General features: G+C 41.5%; 1 pseudogene; it reads right to left on the bottom strand.

Annotated features, from left to right (window-relative positions):
• Nucleotides 1-2,535: 2,535 nt before the first annotated feature.
• Nucleotides 2,536-25,260, bottom strand: LOC148203890 (secreted RxLR effector protein 161 pseudogene; annotated as a pseudogene).

Here is a 25,260-nt window from a genome sequence, read left to right as displayed (position 1 = left end):
CCTTAAGAACAAGATCCTTAAGATCAATACCTAACAATTGTATTGACAACAATAGACCATAACCCTCAGTCCACCATGATGCTTAAATGTTTTCACAAATTTGGAGTGGTAGGAAGGATTAGTTAGTTTGAGAGGATGAATGAAAGAATTAACACTTTGGAACAAAAGTTTGATGATTCTCTCAAATGATAGATATGATTGTTCTTTTTATTTTATTTCATTTAAATTATTGTAATTTAACTATTTGTATGTGTAATATGATCTATCAACAAAATTTTTACATATTGTTGTTTAAATCTTTTACAGTTACTTCAATTTAGATTTTATTTCATTTTATTAAAATTATTTTCTGACATTTTATTTTAAATTAATTTCATGGATTAAAACCATTTTTTTAACTAATCACACACATTTCATTTTAAATTAATTTTAACCAATATTTCAATTCATATTTTATTTCATTTTATAAAAAAAAAATCAACAAATGTATCGAGTATGTACTAGTATTAAATTAGTGTAATATTCATAAGGATTTATTAAGATTATCTAATATTTAATTATGAATTAATTTCAACGGAAAACTGTTTGTAAATTTGTGATGATTATAAAAACATGGCTTTATAAAGATTTGAAAAATATTATAATAAATATATATTGAGGTTGAATTTCATTTATTATTTTTCTACTATATTATTGTTTATCTTTTATATTTAGTATGTAATTTATTCAATGTCTAAGAAGTACTTTAAGATAATTTTAGACACATTCCTATATTTTAAAACTTAAGAACTTTCCACTCAGTGGATTTCTCTACTCCACTTATAGTTGAATGAATCATTATCTTAAGTGCATGCTTTTATACATAGTCAAAGCTTTACAGCATGTACTAACCTCTAATAAGAATGAGATGTTTTGATTAAACCACAATTTAAAATGACTTTTTCAACTCAATCCAAATCAGTAAAATAATATGACTAGTTAATTCACCCAAACAAAAAGCATAAATCAAACCATAAATAGTTGAATAAAAGCATACACATAAACAGGAAAGAGGAAGCACTACAAAGAATTAGAATCAACTACACCCAACATCAACATAGGAAATGTTAAACTCTAGGAGTTTGTTGTACCTCCCTTATGCCTCTAACTAAGATATTCTACTTCAATACAAAGAGAGTGCCTACATTAGCTAAAATGAGATGAAAAAAATCAGAGGCAAGACCTTGTATTTATAGATAATTTTGGGCAATGCTCAACTTCATTTTTTGGTGATAACAACATAGGTTTTCTCCCATGATGAATTTTCTTTCAGCTCAGCCCTCTATTTTGATGACCAACATTTGAGTTTTCCTTCTTTTGAGGATGTCATTGGTAACTTAACCCCTTTACTTGGTGTTTTATGTTTTCTTATGCAAGGGGTTTTATTTTGTGGCTCAACATTATTCTACATCGCTTAGTTGTAAGGTCAAAATTCATATTTTTTTTTTGTTGTTTTAAGTGTTCATCGTTAATAGTTGTAACTCAACTACATCATTTATGTTTCTCTCTAAAATTCACCAAAATATCATTACATTTTAGAAATTTTAATTTTCCGTACCTTATTTTGTCTTTTTAAACTAAAGAGAATTGTTTATTTCTAAAATATGAACAATTCATACACTTATGTTAAAGTCATATGAAAATTTACGTATTTTAAACATTTATCACTTGTTTTGTGATATATTTTAAATTAAATCCTATTTCTAGTTTGTTGTAAAGGTAAAAACAAACTTTTGGCTTGGATCTATATGCATATTAACACGGTAACATCGTGAATATCATATCTATTTAACAGACAAAGTGTAGAGGTAAATGACATTGCATTTATTCTCCAATGAAAGTTATCAGGTTGTATATGATCAACAAGATGAAGTTATATCATCATATATACTTTATATGATAGACCAAATTAAACGTTTATTCTTGATACAACTTGTCAGATATATTTTTATTACTATTGTCAATTTACATGTATACTTTTTTATTACCATTCTAAATTATCTTAATTATTTGAAAATTTTGATTTCATTTTTTTTAAAATAATTGATTTTTTTTCCAGATAATGATGTTAAATAAGATATGACATTAGGATATAATTGATTATTATATTACAATATAATTTAACATTCTCCCACTTGGTTCATGTGATGACTTGAAGATCTAAAACTAGACTTTAAGTTCGCACCATTCATTAGAATTATCAAGTCATCATCCTTATATGAATTGAAATGATCAAATCCTGGCGGGCAAAAGTCATAAACGACAAGATTCCTTCCATGTATCACATAATCAAAACAACTCAACATAACTTTAATCAATCTTATAACTTTCATGTATCTAAAAGAGATATAACATGTTACCACAATCAATAATACATGTATATAACTTAATATGGATAACAACAGAATAAAGAGAAACATAACTTTAATTGAATTCACAAGTGTCATGACAGTACAAGCATATAACTATACATATCCATATAGATAGATAACATCATCATGTTAATATTGACTTATCCATAATGCCCATACTTTCAACATGGCCAATAAAAGTTTTGGGCGGTAGTCCTTTAGTTAACGAATCTGCTATCATCAAATCCGTACCAATATGCTCAATTAACACTCTATGTTTCTGTACTTCTTCTTTGACCGACAAGTATTTCAAATCCATGTGTTTAACACCCTTTGAGTACTTGTCATTTTTAGAGAAGAAGACAACTGCGGAATTATCACAATAAATCCTTATTGGTCTAGCAATATTGTCAATAATGCCAAGCCTTGATACAAAGTTCCGCAACCACAAAGCATGAACCATGGCCTCAAAGCATGCCACGAATTCAGCCTCCATGGTGGAAGTAGAAATGATTGATTGTTTTACACTTTTCCAAGAAATTGCTCCTCCAGCTAATAGATAAACATACCTGTCGCAACCGGAATCGCGACGGGACGACGATCCCAAAAAAGAGAAACGGGTTTTGAAAAGAGATTTGGAGTCGCCACCATAGTTTATTTTGGAAAACTACGGAAAAACCATAAAACGATAAAGCACGGTCCACGAAAACCAAAGATTGGGTTCGGGAGTCGGTTACGCGTGGGGAAGGTGTTAGCACCCCACAACGCCTGCCCTAAGGCAGTACCTTTAACTAAATGCACGAATATGATGTGATTTTCAAAATGTTTAACTATCCCCTAAAATAAAATTCTAAAATAAACAAAACATATTTTTTTATTTTTTTGGGCCCGACAAGGATTGACCTTGCTCCTACGTATTCTCATTCAAAATGAGAAATCAGGGTTACGTAGTTCTTTTAGAAAACTGCTTGAAAATTTGTTTGAAAATTGTTTAGAAAATTTTGTTTGGAAAACGATTATGGATAAATTTGGATTTTTGGGGAAGTGAACCTGACAAGGGCTAGCCTTGCTCCTACGTATCTCCACTTTTGATGGAGAATCAAGGATCACGTAGTTCTGGGTAGCAAGACTATTTGTTGTTTAAAATTGTTGATGTTTTCGAGTTTTTTGAAGATTTTATACCTTTTTTTTTTTGTATTTTGTTTAAGAAAGAGAAAAGGTTGTTAGCACAAGGACGATGCGTGCGATCACACGTGTGCATAAACCTTTTAAAACATATTTTTTGGTTAATTTTACCTAAGGAAAAGAAAAGGTTTTTAGCACAAGGACGATGCGTGCGATCACACATGTGCCTAAACCTTTAAAACATATTTTTTTGTAATTTTAATTAAGGAAAAGAAAAGGTTTTTTAGCACAAGGACGATGCGTGCGATCACACATGTGCCTAAACCTTTAAAACACATTTTTTTGTAATTTTAATTAAGAAAGCGAAAAGGTTTTTAGCACAAGGACGATGCGTGCGATCACACATGTGCCTAAACCCTTAAAACATTTTTTTTGTAATTTCAATTAAGAAAGAGAAAAGGTTTTCAGCACAAGGACGATGCGTGCGATCACACATGTGCCTAAACCCTTAAAACGTATTTTTTGTAATTTTAATTAAGAAAGAGAAAAGGTTTTCAGCGCAAGGACGATGCGTGCGATCACACATGTGCCTAAACCCTTAAAACGTATTTTGATAAATTACTTTATTTAAATTGTAAATATTGCATTATTAAATATATATTTTAGGATAAGTAAATATGTAGAATGAGTAGATAGAAGAAAATAAAATAATAAATAAAATAAAAATAAAAGAAATAAATAAAACAAATGAAATAAGATAGACAAAATAAATGAAATAGAATAAAATGAAATAAGAAAAACAAACGAATAAAAATAACGAGCGTTGGGGGAATTATGAACGGACGTTGGAAATGAAGTTAAATAACGAGCGTTGGGGGAAATATAAACGGACGTTGGGAACGAAGTGAAATAACGAGCGTTCGTTTCGGGGATTAACGAACGTTCGTTGAGAATGAGGAGGAGGAACGAGCATTGGGGACGAGCGTTCGGTTTGGATTTGAATGACGAGCGTTCGGTTTGGAGTTGAATGACGAGCGCTCGCTGGGACGAGCGTTCATTGTTGGCGTTGAATGACGAGCGCTCGTTGGGGACGAGCGTTCGGTTTGGAGTTGAACGTTCGTTGGGAAAGGGTTGAATGATGAGCGCTCGTTGGGGACGAGCGTTCGGTTTGGAGTTGAATGACGAGCGCTCGCTGGGACGAGCGTTCGTTGTTGGCGTTGAATGACGAGCGCTCGCTGGACGAGCGTTCGTTGGGGAGGAACGTTCGTTGGGAAAGGGCTGAATGACGAGCGCTCGAGCGTTCGGTGGGAACTGGTGAGCGGACGCTGGGAAGCGGGATGAATGACGAACGCTCGTCATGGGACGAGCGTTAGTTGGAGAAATGGAGGACGGACGCTGGGAAACAGACTGAATGACGAACGCTCATTGGGGACGAGCGTTCGTTGATGAATTGGCGAACGGACACTGGGAAACGGGCTGAATGACGAACGCTCGTTGGGACGAGCGTTCGTTGATGAATTGGCGAACGGACACTGGGAAACGGGCTGAATGACGAACGCTCGTTGGGACGAGCGTTCGTTGATGAATTGGCGAACGGACGCCGGGAAAGGGGGCCGAATGACGAGCGCTCCTTGTCTACGAGCGTTCGAAAAGAGGGAGTAACGAGCGTTCGAAAAGGTTGAAAGACGAACGTGAGAAAAGAGGGAGTAACGAGCGTTCGAAAAGGTTGAAAGACGAGCGTTCGAAAAGTTGGACTAACGAGCGTTCGAAAAGGTTGAAAAACGAACGTTCACCTTTGGGCTTGGCCTAGCACCGGCCCAGGGTGGCCTTTCTGACCTAGAATCCCCTAGGGGTTCAGCTTTCCCCTTTCATTCCCAACACTCATACTCAGCTCCAGAGATCCAAGGTCGCTCTCCACTCGCTGTCGGTGTGCTCACGCCTTAGTCAGAACTGACCGCAGCTCCGACGACTTCCACCAGTCCTGACACCGCCGGCGACAGCAAGTGTTCTCGAAACCAAACGGCGGCCACGGCGTTACTGCTTCCAGCCCCCGCTGCACGCCCATCCTCCATCCGACTGGCAGCTGCGAGCCACCGGAGCCGTCGCCGGTCGAGGCGAAATCTCTCCTCCTCCGTTTGAGATTAGAACTTGCAGCCGACGATTATTCCCATACTCCTCTGATATCTATTTTCTGTTTTGGGTGCTGAGATGAGTTTAAGTGATGGGAAACATGGTTGAGGTTAGAAACCGAGTGAGTTCTTCTCTGTTTTTCAGGTATTGAACCAGATGGAGGACAAAATGAAAGATGAATGGATATTGAGGGAGACGATTCAATGGGCGAGTGAAAATGATGGTCATGAGGATAGAAAGAGATCAATTTTGTTGAGAGATGATTATTGAATGTTCTTTCGAGCTTCAGGGGTTCAAATCCTTTGCTGGTGATGATGATTGGAAATGAAGGGAGGCTTGAAGGCTTAGTCCCCGGTCAATGAAAAATGGGAGTGGAAGGAGAAGGTGACTGGAAGGGTGTTGGTGGTAGCCGTGAGTGTCAAGATATGGCCATGGGTGAATTTGGATGGTGAAGGGAGTATCTGACGAATGAATGGCGGCATCAACGGTGTTTTTTTGAGCGGTGATAGGTGTAGTGGATGATGGGTTATGTTTGTTGGGGTGTTCGAAAGGGATGAAGATGAAAGGGGTGAAGATATGGGAATGGAGAGAGCGGTCCCTCTCTTCAGTGAGGGTGGATGATGGATGAAGATTGGGTGACTGAGAATGGAGTTTGAAGTCCAGGTTCTGGAGATCCAGAGTTGGAGGTGAAAACGAAGAGGGAAGGGATGAAAGTGTGCAATAAGAATCTAGGAAGGAGAATGTGGAAGACTCACCACAGACATACTCAAGCAAAACGAAATAAGCATAAAAGGCAGTATAATGCAGTAAGCGTATATGACCACACAAGTGAAGTGAGCAAGGTGCTTACCTCTCGGAGCTCTACTGGCTGCTGCTAGCTACGTGTATCCGCTGGCCTTTGTCAAATGGTGGATCCCCTACGGCTGGATGATGATCGGAGATGAAAACCCCAGAAGCTGTCTGAAATCCTCCTCTTTTTGCTTCCTCCAAACTCTCCTCCCTTTTCTGTCCAGTACCCCCAGCAAAAATGGATTTCTCTCCTCAAAATTCCCCTTTCTCTACGCTTTTCTCTGCTTTCTGTGCCACCCTGCCATTCCGTACCAAATCGGGTGTGTGCCATGGCTCCAAAACGTCTCTGCCACCCCCGCGCACTCTGCAGAAACGGTTTTGCTTTTCTGTTCCCCACGTTCCAGCCAACCTCCCTTTCTTTTTTCAAATCTTTTTCTTATATTTTTCCTTTACTTAATACTAAAATGAAAATAGAATAAAAAATAAAAGCAATAACTAAATAGTAAAATTTTAAAATAAAAATAACGTAAGAAAAATATATATACATATATATGGAGAAAAATAAGATAACATATAAAAATAGATAAAACAAAAATGACGATAATAATAAATAAAAACAAAAAAAAAAAACAAATAATAATAAATAATAATAACAAACAAATAAACAAGTAACAATAAATAAATACAAGACAAAAACGAGAACAAAAATAAAGATACAAAGAAATAAATAATAGATTATAGTAAAGCCAAAAACGATCCGGACGAAATTTGGTATTGACAGCTGCCCCTCTTTACTTAGATTTTACTAGATAATATGACAAACGACGTTTTTATATTATCAGAGTAAAAGATAAGTAAAGATAGAAATACTAATTTCGTCTGAATTTCAAACAGGATGAGAGAGAAATAAACAGGGAAATCTAAACAAAATGAACAAGGCTAAGAGGATTGGGATGTGTAGACATTGTGGAGGGTGTACCAACCCTATGGATGAATGATATGAGGTGTACTAACCTCGTGGAGGGTGTACAAACCCTATAGATGAATGATGTGAGGTGTACTAACCTCGTGGAGGGTGTACAAACCCTATGGATGAATGATATGAGGTGTACTAACCCTATGGATGACTGATGTGAGGTGTACTAACCTCTTGGAGGGTGTACAAACCCTGTGGAATGAATGATACGAGGTGTACTAACCTCGTGGAGGGTGTACAAACCCTGTGGATGAATGATGTGAGGTGTACTAACCTCTTGGAGGGTGTACAAACCCTGTGGAATGAATGATACGAGGTGTACTAACCTCGTGGAGGGTGTACAAACCCTGAACAAATGATGTGAGGTGTACTAACCTCTTGGAGGGTGTACAAACCCTATGTATGAATGATATGAGGTGTACTAACCTCGTGGAGGGTGTACAAACCCTGTGGATGAATGATGTGAGGTGTACTAACCTCGTGGAGGGTGTACAAACCCTATGGATGAATGATGTGAGGTGTACTAACCTCTTGGAGGGTGTACAAACCCTGTGGATGAATGATGTGAGGTGTACTAACCTCGTGGAGGGTGTACAAACCCTATGGATGAATGATGTGAGGTGTACTAACCTCTTGGAGGGTGTACAAACCCTGTGGATGAATGATGTGAGGTGTACTAACCTCGTGGAGGGTGTACAAACCCTATGTATGAATGATATGAGGTGTACTAACCTCGTGGAGGGTGTACAAACCCTGTGGATGAATGATGTGAGGTGTACTAACCTCGTGGAGGGTGTACAAACCCTATGGATGAATGATGTGAGGTGTACTAACCTCTTGGAGGGTGTACAAACCCTATGTATGAATGATATGAGGTGTACTAACCTCGTGGAGGGTGTACAAACCCTGTGGATGAATGCTATGAGGTGTACTAACCTCGTGGAGGGTGTACAAACCCTATGGATGAATGAAATGAGGATCAATAGGCTCGACGAGTGCCTTGAGGTGAGCTATCGTAGAAACAACTCTGGGATTCAGATTTTTTTTGAAGAAACATTGGTAAATACTGAGTAAAACATTAGAGAGATTTAGATATAAAGGTCTGCTAACCTTTTTCACCACTTCATTTTCCCTTTACGGATTTTTGAACAATTTTCTTTGCTTTCTATGAAATGATGTTATGTTATGATGGTGCATGAATGCATATGAGCCATTGGTTTCGTTCCCTTCTTTTGCTCTCGCTTTCTCTTTCTTACACCCTTTTTTTTTTTTTTTTTTTTTTTTTTTTTTTTTTTTTTTTTTAGAAAATTCTATGCATGGAATCCGTTGTCGATGTTGACGTCAAACGCGATGTACGTTCGAAATGCATTCAGTCAAAATAATGGCAAGGAGCAGTGGGTTCTTTGATGCAAGGAAGCGAACGTAACTAGGGGTTCAAATTCCCTCTAGCACTAGCTTGAACCTGAAAAGGGTGCGGGAGATGAGTACGAAAGGCAGATGGTTGAATGACTACCTGTGGGTAAGGTTGGCATTTGAATTTTTCTTACTTTGGGAGGTGTTATTAGTATCTACACACGCATGACCCGCAAGGGCTGCCCCAACTTTGTTGCGTATAGTAAACTCGATTTGGAGAATTGAAAGGTTCAGGTAGGAAGGATTGCCCCAATTTGGCGATTCTTGATTGACGGGGAGACTTCACATTTTTTGTCTTTTTTTTCTTTTTTTTTGTTTCATTTTCTTTCCTTCTTTTTTTTTTGTTCTTTTGAGTGATTGTGTCATTCACCACATCGTTTCGTTTCAGGGTTAAAATCGTGAGAAAGATTAGGACAAACAGTCTTCAGTCAGCGTGGACTTTTATTGGCTTGTACCGTGGCCAAAGGTCAAAGGGTTTTGAAAGAAATGGATAATGAAGGCTCAAATAAGTGTTTGGCGGTTAAATTGTTTCAACAAGAATCATTTGCAAGGTATCGAGCCAACTATCCTTAAAGATCTGAAACTTCGGGCATCCTTTTATTTTCATTGCTGTTTTTTTTCTTTCTTTTCTTCCCCTTTTGGGTCGCTTGCTTCGTTGTCTCTGTTGTGTACTTCTTTGAGACTTTATATATTTTTTATTTCTTTTTCCTTCTTCATTTTTTTTTTTTAGAAATCCCCTCCTTGATTTCGGATGCCCTTGATGTACCCTTTAGGTTGACATCGATGTGCTAATGATTCTTGTCGGGGGTGATGAAAACAAATATAATTTATGGCTCAAAAGGGGTGCAATTGGATAAACTTCTTTTAACGTTTGGATAAAGAAAAAATGGCCACACGTCACTCTGAATCTTTGCTTACCTTACTTTCTCGCGGCCTTAGCCCTGGAATAAAACTCGGTAGTGGTTGACACATCGACTTCATTGTTTTTTTCTTTCTTTTTTTGTTTTATTTTTTATTTTTTTATCTCCCAATCAACAGATCGTTGGGGATGTGTACCATGATGAACACTGCCCCAGTATTGTATTCATGACAACCCCTTGTTCTAATGGGAAATGAAAAGGTTGCGGGTTCAAGTAGTATGAATGCAGATGCTCTAGCCGGAAAAGAACGATGGTTACCCCCGAAACCTTGCATCAGGAGAAGACCCAACTTTGGTATTTTCAAAATTTATTTTGCTTTTGCTTTTCGAAAACACTACGCCCTTGACAACCTCATTGACAACGAATTCAACATGTGTCCTTTCTTTTGCTTTCCTTTTTTTTTATTTTTTTTTTTTATTATTATTTATTTTTTTTACTTTTTTACGACACCCACCAGGACCGAGCTAAGCCGACTGAATACCCGTGATGCTTTTATTGACATTCGTTCAATTATTTTCGTTTTCATTCCTCTTTATTTACCTAAACAGCTCAGCGCGACATGCAATAATTTCAGAAAGTATGAACAAAAATTAATATGCGGTATTTATTGAATGAAATAACACAGATTACAACAATTTTAAAAGGCAATGTTAATATTCGCTAACGGCAACCCTTATCACGGAATCATCATACATAGAACTTTTTGACCGCATCAGAATTAACCGGTAACGGTAATTCCTCCCCATCCATCCTTGTGAGAATTAGTGCCCCACCAGAGAATGCTTTCTTCACCACAAACGGCCCTTCATAGTTTGGGGTCCACTTGCCTCGATGATCTTTTTGGATGGGCAAAATCCTCTTCAACACCAGTTCGCCCTCATGAAACTCTCTTGGGTGCACCCTTTTGTCAAACGCCTTTTTCATTCTTCTTTGATACAGCTGTCCATGACACACTGCTGTTAACCTTTTCTCTTCGATAAGGTTGAGTTGGTCGAATCGGGTTTGAACCCACTCAGCTTCCTCTAACTTAGTTTCCATTAACACGCGTAAGGAGGGAATTTCGACCTCAAATGGAAGTACCGCTTCCATCCCATACACTAGCGAGAACGGCGTGGCCCCAGTTGATGTTCGTACTGATGTGCGGTATCCGTGCAGAGCGAAAGGAAGCATTTCGTGCCAGTCCTTGTAGGTGACCACCATCTTCTGCACAATCTTCTTGATGTTCTTGTTAGCAGCCTCTACTGCCCCATTCATCTTTGGACGATAAGGAGAGGAATTATGGTGGTGAATTTTGAATTCCTCACATAACTCCGCCATCATCTGATTGTTCAGGTTGGTAGCGTTATCAGTGATGATCTTGTTAGGTAGCCCATACCTACAGATCAACTCCTTCCTTATGAATCTAACCACAACCTTTCTAGTCACGTTGGCATACGAAGCAGCCTCAACCCACTTGGTGAAATAGTCGATTGCGACTAGTATGAAGCGATGTCCATTTGACGCTTTTGGTTCTATAGCTCCGATGACATCTATTCCCCACATCGAAAATGGCCATGGTGCAGACAACACGTTCAGAGTAGTGGGCGGCACATTGATATTATCTGCATATATCTGACATTTCTCACACTTCCTCACGTGTATGCAACAATCGTTTTCCATGGTCAACCAGAAGTAACCAGCTCTTAAGATCTTCCTAGCCATCGAATGTCCATTCATGTGTGTACCAAATGTACCTTCGTGCACTTCTTTCAATATCAACTCGGCTTCCTTCGCATCCACACATCTGAGGAGGACCATGTCATGGTTTCTCTTGTATAAAACATCCCCACTTAAGATGAAACTGCCGGCCAACCTTCTTAGTGCTCTTTTATCGTTTTCAGACGCATCCTCAGGGTATTCTCGGGTTTTAAGATAACGCTTGATATCAAAGTACCAAGGCTTACCGTCTAACTCCTCCTCGATGAAGTGGCAATATGCGGGCTCTGCATGGCTTTTCATTTTGATTTTTGGTAATTCCGCATCTTGATCAACCTCAAACATTGACGACAAGGTGGCCAGTGAGTCTGCCAATTGATTATCTTCTCGAGGTATATAGTTAAATGTGATGGAATCGAAATACTCCATTAATCCCCTGATGTAAGCTTGGTAGGGAATTAATTTTGTATCCCTAGTTTCCCATTCTCCTTTCAGTTGATGGATGACCAAAGCCGAATCTCCATACACATCCAGAATTTTTGCCTTAGACTCAATTGCTGCTCGAATACCCATGGCACAGGCTTCATATTCAGCGATGTTATTTGTGCAGCTAAAACACAACCTTGCCGTCATTGGTATATACTGACGCTCTGGGGAGATAAGCACTGCCCCTATTCCATGTCCCATCACATTCGAGGCTCCGTCGAATAACACCGTCCACGCTTTTTCGTTTCGGTCTTCTTTGTTCTCTTCGAATAGAGCCATGATATCCTCATCAGGAAATTCAGGTTGCATTGGTTGATAATCACAAAGGGGTTGATGAGCCAGGTATTCTGCTAGTGCGCTACCCTTGACAGATTTTTGAGTGACATATACGATGTCGTACTCTGACAATAGCATCTGCCATCGAGCTATCCTTCCCGTAAGAGCAGGCTTTTCAAAAATATACTTGATAGGATCCATCTTGGATATCAACCATGTGGAAAGACTCAACATGTACTGCCTTAAACGATGAGCGGCCCACGCCAATGCGCAGCAAGTCCGCTCTAACGATGAATATCGTTGTTCGCAGTCTGTGAACTTCTTGCTCAAGTAATATATAGCGTGCTCTCTTTTGCCATCCTCATCATGCTGACCCAATACACAACCCATTGACTTGTCCAATACAGTCAAATACAAAATGAGTGGCCTTCCTGGTTCTGGTGGACGTAATACAGGAGGGTTTTGTAAGTATTGTTTGACTCTCTCAAAAGCGGCCTGACAATCCTCATTCCACACCACAGCCTGATTCTTTCGTAACAACTTGAATAGTGGTTCACAAGTAGCAGTTAAGTGGGAGATGAATCTAGCAATGTAATTCAATCTACCCAAAAACCCTCGAACTTCTTTTTCCGTTTTAGGCGCAGGCATTTCCATTATCGCTCGCACTTTATCTGGATCCACCTCTATGCCCCTCTGGCTGACAATAAAGCCCAACAATTTCCCGGATTTCACTCCAAATGTACATTTGGCAGGATTCAGTCTAAGCTTATACTTCCTCAATCTCTCGAATAACTTTCTCAAGTTGAGGACGTGTTCCTCTTCTGATTCGGACTTCGCGATCATGTCGTCCACATAAACTTCAATCTCCTTGTGCATCATATCATGGAAAAGTGCCACCATCGCCCTTTGATATGTTGCCCCAGCATTCTTGAGTCCAAAAGACATCACTTTATAACAAAATGTGCCCCACAATGTAATAAAAGTAGTCTTTTCCATATCTTCTGGCGCCATCTTGATCTGGTTATACCCCGAAAAACCATCCATGAACGAAAACAGTGAATACTTGGCTGTATTATCAACCAGGGTGTCGATGTGTGGTAATGGGAAATTGTCCTTTGGGCTTGCGCGATTCAAATCTCGATAATCGACACACATCCGAACTTTACCATCCTTCTTAGGCACCGGTACAATGTTTGCTACCCATTCTGGGTATCTCGCCACAGCTAGAAACCCTGCATCGAATTGCTTCTGTACCTCCTCCTTGATCTTCAAGGACATTTCCGGTTTCATCCTTCTTAGCTTTTGCTTTACCGGTGGGCAATTCGGCTTGAGCGGGAGCTTGTGTTGTACAATATCTGTATCGAGGCCTGGCATGTCATTGTAAGACCAAGCAAACACATCCCTGAACTCCCTCAATAAGTCACACAGTTTTTCTTTCACTTTTGCTTTCATGGCTGTACCGATCTTCACCTCTTTTACCTCATCCCCATTCCCTAAATTGAGTACTTCAACATCTTCCTGGTGAGGTTTCATCTCCTTACACTCTTGTTCCACTAGTCTCAACAGTTCAGGAGGGGGTTCCGGGTCATCATCACAATCATCTTCCGTATTATTGACGGGGCGCCCAAAATCAGGAATATCAACATAATTACTTTCAAAACATTCATTGTCATATCTGCATTATTTGAGTTTATGAAAAGGAAATAAATAAACGAAAAACGACGAGGAATGCAAAATGATGATAAAACACAAACAAACACACTTTGATTATCGCGCTGAGCATAACAAACTAAAAGCGTCAACCCGTAAGTCATGAATCCTAAAGCCCCGGGTAAAGCTATAGGATTAATTAAAGTTATTACATCTTATTCAAATTAAGCATCACGGGCAAATCCAGCATCTCCCAGTTGTCGAGTCGTGCATCCGGGGAGCAGGCCCACACGAAACTGGAACCTTCCGATCCATCTTCATCTCCCACAGCTGCTATGTGGCCAGTGTTAACCCAACCAGCACTGCGAAAGCTCTCCTTGAGGTCACAGATACGAATTCTTCCCACTTTGGGCTCCCGTCTTTCCATCCGAGCCAGACTGCGCTCCCTCCTTTCTTCTATCAGCCTTCTCCTATCCTCCTTGGTGGGCTTGTATCCCAGGCCATACCTATTCTCTTTCTCGACGACCTCCAGAGGGAATGCTCGCCCCTGTCCATACCTTCCCAAACCTCTACCAGGCATGTAACCTTCTTTTAACATGACTTTGGCCATCATGATAGAAGCACGCGACAGATGTGGACTGATCGCGAATGGCTCCACGTAAGTGTTTCCCACGATCTCCAGAGATTGGAAAGTTGCCTCGAGAGCTTCCTCGGCTACTTCAATATAACGGGAGGATGATGGTCCGCTCACAAGGAGGTCCTCCTCTCCTGATACTATCACCAGCTTATCTCCCATAACATATTTCAGCTTTTGGTGTAGTGTGGAAGGCACAACTCCTGCAGAATGGATCCACGGGCGACCCAACAAACAGCTATAAGCCGGGAGGATATCCATAACTTGAAAGGTCACTTGAAAGACACAAGGACCGACTTGAACGGGCAATTCAATTTCTCCCATCACTACCCTTTTACTGCCGTCAAATGCCCTCACAATCATAGAGCTCGGCTTCATATGCATTCCATCACAGGGGAGCTTCTCCAATGTCGATTTTGGCATGACGTTCAGAGAGGAGCCATTGTCCACCAAGACACGCGCTATAACGTGATCTAAACATTTTACAGAGACATGAAGGGCTTTGTTATGACCTCTCCCCTCAACAGGTATCTCTTCATCAGTGAAGGTGAGGTAATTATTAGCAACGATGTTGCCAACAATGCCCTCGAACTTGTTCAGAGAAATACCTTGTTCTACATGAGCCTCACTGAGTATCTTCATCAACAACTTTCGGTGCGAGGCAGAGTGCATGAGTAATTCTAGCAAGGAGATCCGGGCAGGCATGCGATTCAACTGTTCCACCACTTTGTACTCACTCTGTTGTATGAACTTTAGGAATTCACCAACTTCTTCTTCAGATATTTCCCTCTTCTCCTCTGTGTCGGGGGTCTCCTCGGCTTCCACGTTCTTCCCCCTCAAGAACTCCTTTGCTTTTGCAGCCATTGTTGCTTCCCTATCATTGGTTCTTTCTCTCGCCAATTCTGGTGGTGTAAAGATTCGACCACTTCTGGTCATCCCACCAATGCCTGATATGTTTTCCACAGTCAGATTTGCATATTCTCCCTCATCTAATGCAGTTGCCCCATATCTCCATGGGACGACTTTCTCGTTCTTATAAGGGAAAGGAGTTGGCACTCGGATGACCACAGACGGATTTCCTTCAGTTACCAGTGCAGGGGTGGTCCTAGTAAAATGGATCACCAAAGGTTCGGGTAGAGTCACATCAGATTCTCCACCAATTTGTGCAAATACTTCCTCCTCTCTGACCTTGCGGCACACTTGCATCAGATTTCTATCAAGTAAGTCTTGTAGAAAAATCTCGAATTCCATACATTCCTCAATAGAGTGCCCGGCCTCCGGATGGAGTGCGCACGTTATACCCAGATCATAATCGCCCTTCACTAGGCCCTTCTTCAACAAAGCTTCAAAGATAAACCTCCTAGAACTTCGGATTTCGCCCACATCTCTTATCAGATCCTGGTTTCCAACCTCGACGGCGTTCGTCGAGGAACTCCCGTGCCCGGACAATGGGTTAGTATTGACGTTGGGCTGGTCCTCTTGAAACTTTAACCAACCCGAATCTATCAGAGCCTGAACTTTGTATTTGAGAGCCATACATCCTTCGGTCGAGTGGCCAACGCCTCCTGCATGATAACTACACCTGGCATTCGCGTCATAACCCCTAGGATACGGCGGCTGTACAGGCTTCATCGGACAAATGGCGACCAGACCCTTTTTGACTAGGTTAGGTAACAATTCAGTGTAGGTCATAGGGATTGGGGTGAACCTAACAAATTGATTTCCCCTTGGGTTGTTGTTGTGACCCACATTCAGATTTGGGCCCATGTTTGCGACCGGTCTTGCAGCTTCGGTTGGGATACGCTGCGGTGGATAATACGCTTGTTGTTGTTGAGGCCTAGCTTGGTGAACAAACGTGGTGTTAGCAGCATAAGGAGGTGGGTTTAAGTATGGTCGATAATTAGGATTGGGAGCTCGTCCTCTCCACGCAGGCATTACCGACGCAGCATGTACCTCCCCCTCTTTTTTCTTCCCCTGATTGAAACTGGGCTTTTTGTAGTTTGTAGCTGTAGGTGGGCCATAGGCTATCTTCCCGTTTTTCAATCCAATTTCTATCCTCTCACCAATGATGATGGTGTCAGCAAAATTGACAGATACATTTCCAACCATATGCTCATAAAACGGCGGCTGGAGTGTGTTTACGAACATCGACACCATCTCCTTATCAAATAACGGCGGCTCAACTTGCGCAGCCAACTCTCTCCATCGTTGGGCATACTCTTTGAAAGTTTCATTGTCCTTTTTTGTCATATTCTGCAGCTGCAGACGGTCTGGAGCAACATGAGTATTGTATACATATTGTTTTACGAAGGCGTCAGCTAGATCCGCCCAACAACGAATTCGGTATGGCTCCAGGTGGGTGTACCAGTTCAATGCCACCCCAGCCAAACTTTCCTGGAAAACGTGGATGAGTAGCTGCTCATCATGAGCATACGCAGCCATCTTTCTGCAGTACATGGTCACATGGCTTTTAGGGCAAGTGTTACCCCTATATTTTTCAAACTCCGGCGCCTTGAACTTAGGCGGGATTTTCAAGCCCGGAACCAAACTCAATCGGGCCGCATCTCCAAACCCGTAGCTCTCAACTCCCTCAACAGCTCTCAACCTCGCCTCCAGACTTTCCAACCTACCCGTAGCTCCAACGAGGCTACCGAATCCCCCAACCACCGTGGCGTGTGGTGCAGCTTCGGCTGAAAAATCCTCCCTAGCAACCACAGGCGGTACTGGGGTCACCCGAATTCCATCAGTTGTGTTGGTCTCATTCATTCCCGTGCCCACCATGGGAGCCGACACTAAGACAGGTCCCTGAGTGCCGGTGGTTGGTGGTATATTGACAGTCGCGGGGAACGAGAATGAAGCGTGCTCAACTTCTGAGTACTCTCCTACAGGAGGAGCGTAACCCGGAGGTAAACCATACAGTGGGAAAGGAACAGAGTGGCTCGCCGCGTTGAACATTGGAGGATAAGGGTGAGCATTCCCCCCAACATGCGTAGATGAAGACTCTCCAGCAGTCTTCATGGATTCAAGCGTCGCCAAGATCTGGCCGATCTGGTCCTTCAACTGGCCAACATCCGTTTTGAGAGACTCTTGTGACTCCTCCCAGCTTGCCATGGCTTTTGAGTTTGCCCGGGTCCGGTAGGGGTGTCGTGGAAATTTGGTCGTCGTTTTTTCTCACGCGTACTGCTTTATTATTTTAATTAATTAAATGGAAATGAAACATGCTGAACAAAAGAAAAGATGATGCATGCTAGTAATAGGGGGAAATCACAAGATTGTAATGACATTACTGATGGAAATTAACACAAGCAGATGCTAAACAACATCCCACACCTTTCATTTAAAGGGAAACAAGTTCATTACATTTCTTACAGGAAACAAATCATAAAGATCTCAAAATACATCAATTCCTATCCCGAGTGATGAGGGATTTCATCTCGTCTATCAACTGTTTACAGTGATTAATAAAAAGCTCTATCTCTACTGGTGGGCTATAAAAGTGGGTACTCGCTTCAGCTTCCGACACCATTCTGGGGATGTCTTCAATTGCCCCATTTGCCAAAGCAGCCAACTGAGAGAAGCTTTCCTTCCAATGCTTTACGGCCGTTTCTTGCTCTGCGATGTGCTCTTTCATTCGCTTTATCAAGGCCTGATGCCTTTCTTCAAAATCCATCGACCTCCATCGCTCCTCCTGCTCCTCGATGTAATCCTCCATCTGCTTTAGCATGGCTCGATATTCCCCTTCAGCCTCTGCCAGCTTCCAGCGCTCCTGATTCAACTCCGCTTCAAATGATGTAGCCATTTCCTTCATTTGATGCCCCGATTCTTGTACTTGGACTTGCGCTTCCCTTAGTCTTTTTAGGGCTTCCCTCTTATCCCTCTTGGCTTCTTCATAGAGTTGTTTCCACTGTCTGCCCTCTTCTAGAGCCACATTCTTCTCATTCACCCTCATGGATAACTCCTTACTTGCGGCCGCAAGATCCTGTTTTACTCGGAATGTATAATCTCTCTCTGCCTTCTGGCTTTTGACAATGTTTTCATAAGCCCGTGACTTTTCTTCGTTATCATTCCTCATATCCACAAAATCATTGCGAACTTTCTGTAATTCATTTTCCAACCTAGCATTCCTCACCCTCAATTTCTCCACCTCAACCTTCAACTGTTTCACCTCTTCACTTTCTGGGGCTTGGAATGTCCCTTCACTCGCCGATGGATCATTGATGGGCTTGAAAGGCAACTTGACTTCTCTTACCCTCTCCAGAATCCAGGTATGGTAACTAACCCTGCTATCCATCACTCCACTCCTCAGGTCCTTCTCTGTTCGCACCACATTTTCCCAGGCACTTCTGACTCTCCTCAACATTTCAGTACAATGTCCGTCCTCATAGTAGATGAAGAAGGCTGTGAGATAATCTGGTGAAGGCGCTCCCTTCATAGGATATCCGAACTGTCTTTGGACCAAAATAGGGTTGTAGTTAATACAATACCTAGCGCCTATGAGAGGTATGTTAGGGAAGTTGCCACAATGTTGGATAGATGGTTTAGTCTCAAGCCAAGGAAGGCGCCATTTTACGTTTCCCTCTCTCAAACCGGCAAAGAAAAGAGCCCACCCATTACCTCCTTGATGCGACAGATTCTCAGGTGAACTTCTAACATCGACTACCCCCTTAAATACTCGTGCCGTCATCCACGCATATAACGCCGGCAAACAACAAAGAATCCTCTTCCCTTTTCTCTCCTGGCAAAAACTCATAGTCCCATACACATCTGCGAGGACTGCTGTTACGGGGTTTTCTGATCTCGTCTTTTTTGCCACGAAGACATCAATAGCAGTGTAATCTACAAAGTCTTCCAGCTTGGGAAACAAGACAATGCCAAACACAGTGAGGGCTAGTACATCCATGAAGGTCTCCCATTCTTCCCTATCGCCCAGGTCGTGCAAATATTGTTCAAGGTAACCTTGTGTCAGCCCTCGAATTTGATGTCTCGTTATCAACCGATTCTCCAATTCATTGGGCTGTAATTTCATTATAACAGCAAGGGTAGAAACAGAGGCATGATGCTCCAAGTGCTGATATGGCTTGGTACCCTCTAATGGCAAGCCCAGAATATGCTCAAATTCTTCTACAGTTGGTGCCAGCTGGAAGTCCTGGAAGGTAAAACATCTCAGGGGAGAATCATAATACTGAGCTAGAGCTGTAATAGCGGGCAACTGTACTTTCACCTCCATTAAACTCAACAAATTCCCATATTTCCTCCCGAAGGCTTCTCTCTGTATGGTCTTGAGTCTTCGGCCTAAATTTATCAACCCGGTCAAATTTCCAACATGTGTCATTAGGCTAGACTTCTTTCTTAAAATGGCGGAGTTGGTATGCAGTGTAGCATCAGATCTGGTGCCAATATCCATCTCGTGTGAAGTCAAGAGTATACCTGTGATTTCCCCTAAAACCAACATGTTACTAAATGATGCATGAATATGATGCATGATAATAAAACAACACGACGAATCAAATGCATGCATGGCATGAAAATGCAATAACATAATTTTCGAAAGAGAACGAACAACGTGAGGATTATAAGAATACACGCTTCTCCCTTTGTGCCCTAATAAAGGTTCAATGGCTTAGATCCAAGGTCAAGTATATGCAATCTCACAAGGATGGTCTCCTGAACCTAGAGGTCAATGGTCACTAGAGCTATGGCCCCCTTCATAGCATCTCCACAACAGTCGAGTAATCAACTAGATGAGGAGACACAAGTGAAGAGAACAAACTCTAGCTGGAGTTCTCACGATAGCCAGACAGGAAGTACATCCCAGAATGACACCGCTACACAACTCCTCTAATTCTAAGTTGCGCTCAGACCCGGGTATAGGGCCCCACTCATGATATGCACAAAGTGTGTGTGTGAAGGGAGAATGCAATGCATACCCAAACCCTCACCTGCAAAACAACCAGAAAATTTCCCAAGCAGGTATGAACATGTTTTCTACCCTAGGGTTCAATATAGGACAACCCAAGCAACTCATGCAATTATTCAAAATATCAAACATAGATAAAGAAAATGGGAAGGAAAACATAAAGCAAAACCACATCAGAATCGAGCATCTAATTAAATGGCTTGACTCTCTTATCTCCCCAGTGGAGTCGCCATCTGTCGCAACCGGAATCGCGACGGGACGACTATCCCAAAAAAGAGAAACGGGTTTTGAAAAGAGATTTGGAGTCGCCACCATAGTTTATTTTGGAAAACTACGGAAAAACCATAAAACGATAAAGCACGGTCCACGAAAACCAAAGATTGGGTTCGGGAGTCGGTTACGCGTGGGGAAGGTGTTAGCACCCCACAACGCCTGCCCTAAGGCAGTACCTTTAACTAAATGCACGAATATGATGTGATTTTCAAAATGTTTAACTATCCCCTAAAATAAAATTCTAAAATAAACAAAACATATTTTTTTATTTTTTTGGGCCCGACAAGGATTGACCTTGCTCCTACGTATTCTCATTCAAAATGAGAAATCAGGGTTACGTAGTTCTTTTAGAAAACTGCTTGAAAATTTGTTTGAAAATTGTTTAGAAAATTTTGTTTGGAAAACGATTATGGATAAATTTGGATTTTTGGGAAAGTGAACCTGACAAGGGCTAGCCTTGCTCCTACGTATCTCCACTTTTGATGGAGAATCAAGGATCACGTAGTTCTGGGTAGCAAGACTATTTGTTGTTTAAAATTGTTGATGTTTTCGAGTTTTTTGAAGATTTTATACCTTTTTTTTTTTGTATTTTGTTTAAGAAAGAGAAAAGGTTGTTAGCACAAGGACGATGCGTGCGATCACACGTGTGCATAAACCTTTTAAAACATATTTTTTGGTTAATTTTACCTAAGGAAAAGAAAAGGTTTTTAGCACAAGGACGATGCGTGCGATCACACATGTGCCTAAACCTTTAAAACATATTTTTTTGTAATTTTAATTAAGGAAAAGAAAAGGTTTTTTAGCACAAGGACGATGCGTGCGATCACACATGTGCCTAAACCTTTAAAACACATTTTTTTGTAATTTTAATTAAGAAAGCGAAAAGGTTTTTAGCACAAGGACGATGCGTGCGATCACACATGTGCCTAAACCCTTAAAACATTTTTTTTGTAATTTCAATTAAGAAAGAGAAAAGGTTTTCAGCACAAGGACGATGCGTGCGATCACACATGTGCCTAAACCCTTAAAACGTATTTTTTGTAATTTTAATTAAGAAAGAGAAAAGGTTTTCAGCGCAAGGACGATGCGTGCGATCACACATGTGCCTAAACCCTTAAAACGTATTTTGATAAATTACTTTATTTAAATTGTAAATATTGCATTATTAAATATATATTTTAGGATAAGTAAATATGTAGAATGAGTAGATAGAAGAAAATAAAATAATAAATAAAATAAAAATAAAAGAAATAAATAAAACAAATGAAATAAGATAGACAAAATAAATGAAATAGAATAAAATGAAATAAGAAAAACAAACGAATAAAAATAACGAGCGTTGGGGGAATTATGAACGGACGTTGGAAATGAAGTTAAATAACGAGCGTTGGGGGAAATATAAACGGACGTTGGGAACGAAGTGAAATAACGAGCGTTCGTTTCGGGGATTAACGAACGTTCGTTGAGAATGAGGAGGAGGAACGAGCATTGGGGACGAGCGTTCGGTTTGGATTTGAATGACGAGCGTTCGGTTTGGAGTTGAATGACGAGCGCTCGCTGGGACGAGCGTTCATTGTTGGCGTTGAATGACGAGCGCTCGTTGGGGACGAGCGTTCGGTTTGGAGTTGAACGTTCGTTGGGAAAGGGTTGAATGATGAGCGCTCGTTGGGGACGAGCGTTCGGTTTGGAGTTGAATGACGAGCGCTCGCTGGGACGAGCGTTCGTTGTTGGCGTTGAATGACGAGCGCTCGCTGGACGAGCGTTCGTTGGGGAGGAACGTTCGTTGGGAAAGGGCTGAATGACGAGCGCTCGAGCGTTCGGTGGGAACTGGTGAGCGGACGCTGGGAAGCGGGATGAATGACGAACGCTCGTCATGGGACGAGCGTTAGTTGGAGAAATGGAGGACGGACGCTGGGAAACAGACTGAATGACGAACGCTCATTGGGGACGAGCGTTCGTTGATGAATTGGCGAACGGACACTGGGAAACGGGCTGAATGACGAACGCTCGTTGGGACGAGCGTTCGTTGATGAATTGGCGAACGGACACTGGGAAACGGGCTGAATGACGAACGCTCGTTGGGACGAGCGTTCGTTGATGAATTGGCGAACGGACGCCGGGAAAGGGGGCCGAATGACGAGCGCTCCTTGTCTACGAGCGTTCGAAAAGAGGGAGTAACGAGCGTTCGAAAAGGTTGAAAGACGAACGTGAGAAAAGAGGGAGTAACGAGCGTTCGAAAAGGTTGAAAGACGAGCGTTCGAAAAGTTGGACTAACGAGCGTTCGAAAAGGTTGAAAAACGAACGTTCACCTTTGGGCTTGGCCTAGCACCGGCCCAGGGTGGCCTTTCTGACCTAGAATCCCCTAGGGGTTCAGCTTTCCCCTTTCATTCCCAACACTCATACTCAGCTCCAGAGATCCAAGGTCGCTCTCCACTCGCTGTCGGTGTGCTCACGCCTTAGTCAGAACTGACCGCAGCTCCGACGACTTCCACCAGTCCTGACACCGCCGGCGACAGCAAGTGTTCTCGAAACCAAACGGCGGCCACGGCGTTACTGCTTCCAGCCCCCGCTGCACGCCCATCCTCCATCCGACTGGCAGCTGCGAGCCACCGGAGCCGTCGCCGGTCGAGGCGAAATCTCTCCTCCTCCGTTTGAGATTAGAACTTGCAGCCGACGATTATTCCCATACTCCTCTGATATCTAATTTCTGTTTTGGGTGCTGAGATGAGTTTAAGTGATGGGAAACATGGTTGAGGTTAGAAACCGAGTGAGTTCTTCTCTGTTTTTCAGGTATTGAACCAGATGGAGGACAAAATGAAAGATGAATGGATATTGAGGGAGACGATTCAATGGGCGAGTGAAAATGATGGTCATGAGGATAGAAAGAGATCAATTTTGTTGAGAGATGATTATTGAATGTTCTTTCGAGCTTCAGGGGTTCAAATCCTTTGCTGGTGATGATGATTGGAAATGAAGGGAGGCTTGAAGGCTTAGTCCCCGGTCAATGAAAAATGGGAGTGGAAGGAGAAGGTGACTGGAAGGGTGTTGGTGGTAGCCGTGAGTGTCAAGATATGGCCATGGGTGAATTTGGATGGTGAAGGGAGTATCTGACGAATGAATGGCGGCATCAACGGTGTTTTTTTGAGCGGTGATAGGTGTAGTGGATGATGGGTTATGTTTGTTGGGGTGTTCGAAAGGGATGAAGATGAAAGGGGTGAAGATATGGGAATGGAGAGAGCGGTCCCTCTCTTCAGTGAGGGTGGATGATGGATGAAGATTGGGTGACTGAGAATGGAGTTTGAAGTCCAGGTTCTGGAGATCCAGAGTTGGAGGTGAAAACGAAGAGGGAAGGGATGAAAGTGTGCAATAAGAATCTAGGAAGGAGAATGTGGAAGACTCACCACAGACATACTCAAGCAAAACGAAATAAGCATAAAAGGCAGTATAATGCAGTAAGCGTATATGACCACACAAGTGAAGTGAGCAAGGTGCTTACCTCTCGGAGCTCTACTGGCTGCTGCTAGCTACGTGTATCCGCTGGCCTTTGTCAAATGGTGGATCCCCTACGGCTGGATGATGATCGGAGATGAAAACCCCAGAAGCTGTCTGAAATCCTCCTCTTTTTGCTTCCTCCAAACTCTCCTCCCTTTTCTGTCCAGTACCCCCAGCAAAAATGGATTTCTCTCCTCAAAATTCCCCTTTCTCTACGCTTTTCTCTGCTTTCTGTGCCACCCTGCCATTCCGTACCAAATCGGGTGTGTGCCATGGCTCCAAAACGTCTCTGCCACCCCCGCGCACTCTGCAGAAACGGTTTTGCTTTTCTGTTCCCCACGTTCCAGCCAACCTCCCTTTCTTTTTTCAAATCTTTTTCTTATATTTTTCCTTTACTTAATACTAAAATGAAAATAGAATAAAAAATAAAAGCAATAACTAAATAGTAAAATTTTAAAATAAAAATAACGTAAGAAAAATATATATACATATATATGGAGAAAAATAAGATAACATATAAAAATAGATAAAACAAAAATGACGATAATAATAAATAAAAACAAAAAAAAAAAAAACAAATAATAATAAATAATAATAACAAACAAATAAACAAGTAACAATAAATAAATACAAGACAAAAACGAGAACAAAAATAAAGATACAAAGAAATAAATAATAGATTATAGTAAAGCCAAAAACGATCCGGACGAAATTTGGTATTGACAATACCCAAATGTGGATTTTCTTGAATCCATACATCCAGCATAGTCTGAATCCAAGTAGCCAATCACCTCAAGATGATCTGACCTTCTGTAGGTGAGCATGTATTCTTTGGTACCTTGTAAGTACCTAAGAACTTTCTTTGCAGCTTTCCAGTGATCCATTCCGGGATTACTTTGATATCGGCCTAACATTCCAACAGCAAAACTGATATCTGGCCGAGTACAAGTTTGAGCATACATCAAACTCCCAACTACTGACGCATAAGGAATGGACTCCATGGCCTTTCGTTTCAAATCATTCTTGGGACATTGCATTTGACTAAACTTGTCCCCTTTTTGAATTGGAACTACTCCAGGAGAGCATTTTTCCAT

Source organism: Vigna umbellata, chromosome 2 (genome assembly GCF_029865625.1).
Source record: "Vigna umbellata cultivar VRB3 chromosome 2, Vumbellata_1.0, whole genome shotgun sequence".
NCBI lineage: Eukaryota > Viridiplantae > Streptophyta > Magnoliopsida > Fabales > Fabaceae > Vigna > Vigna umbellata.
The sequence above is the reverse complement of the archived record's forward strand: the minus strand, read 5'-3'. Positions and strand labels throughout refer to the sequence as shown.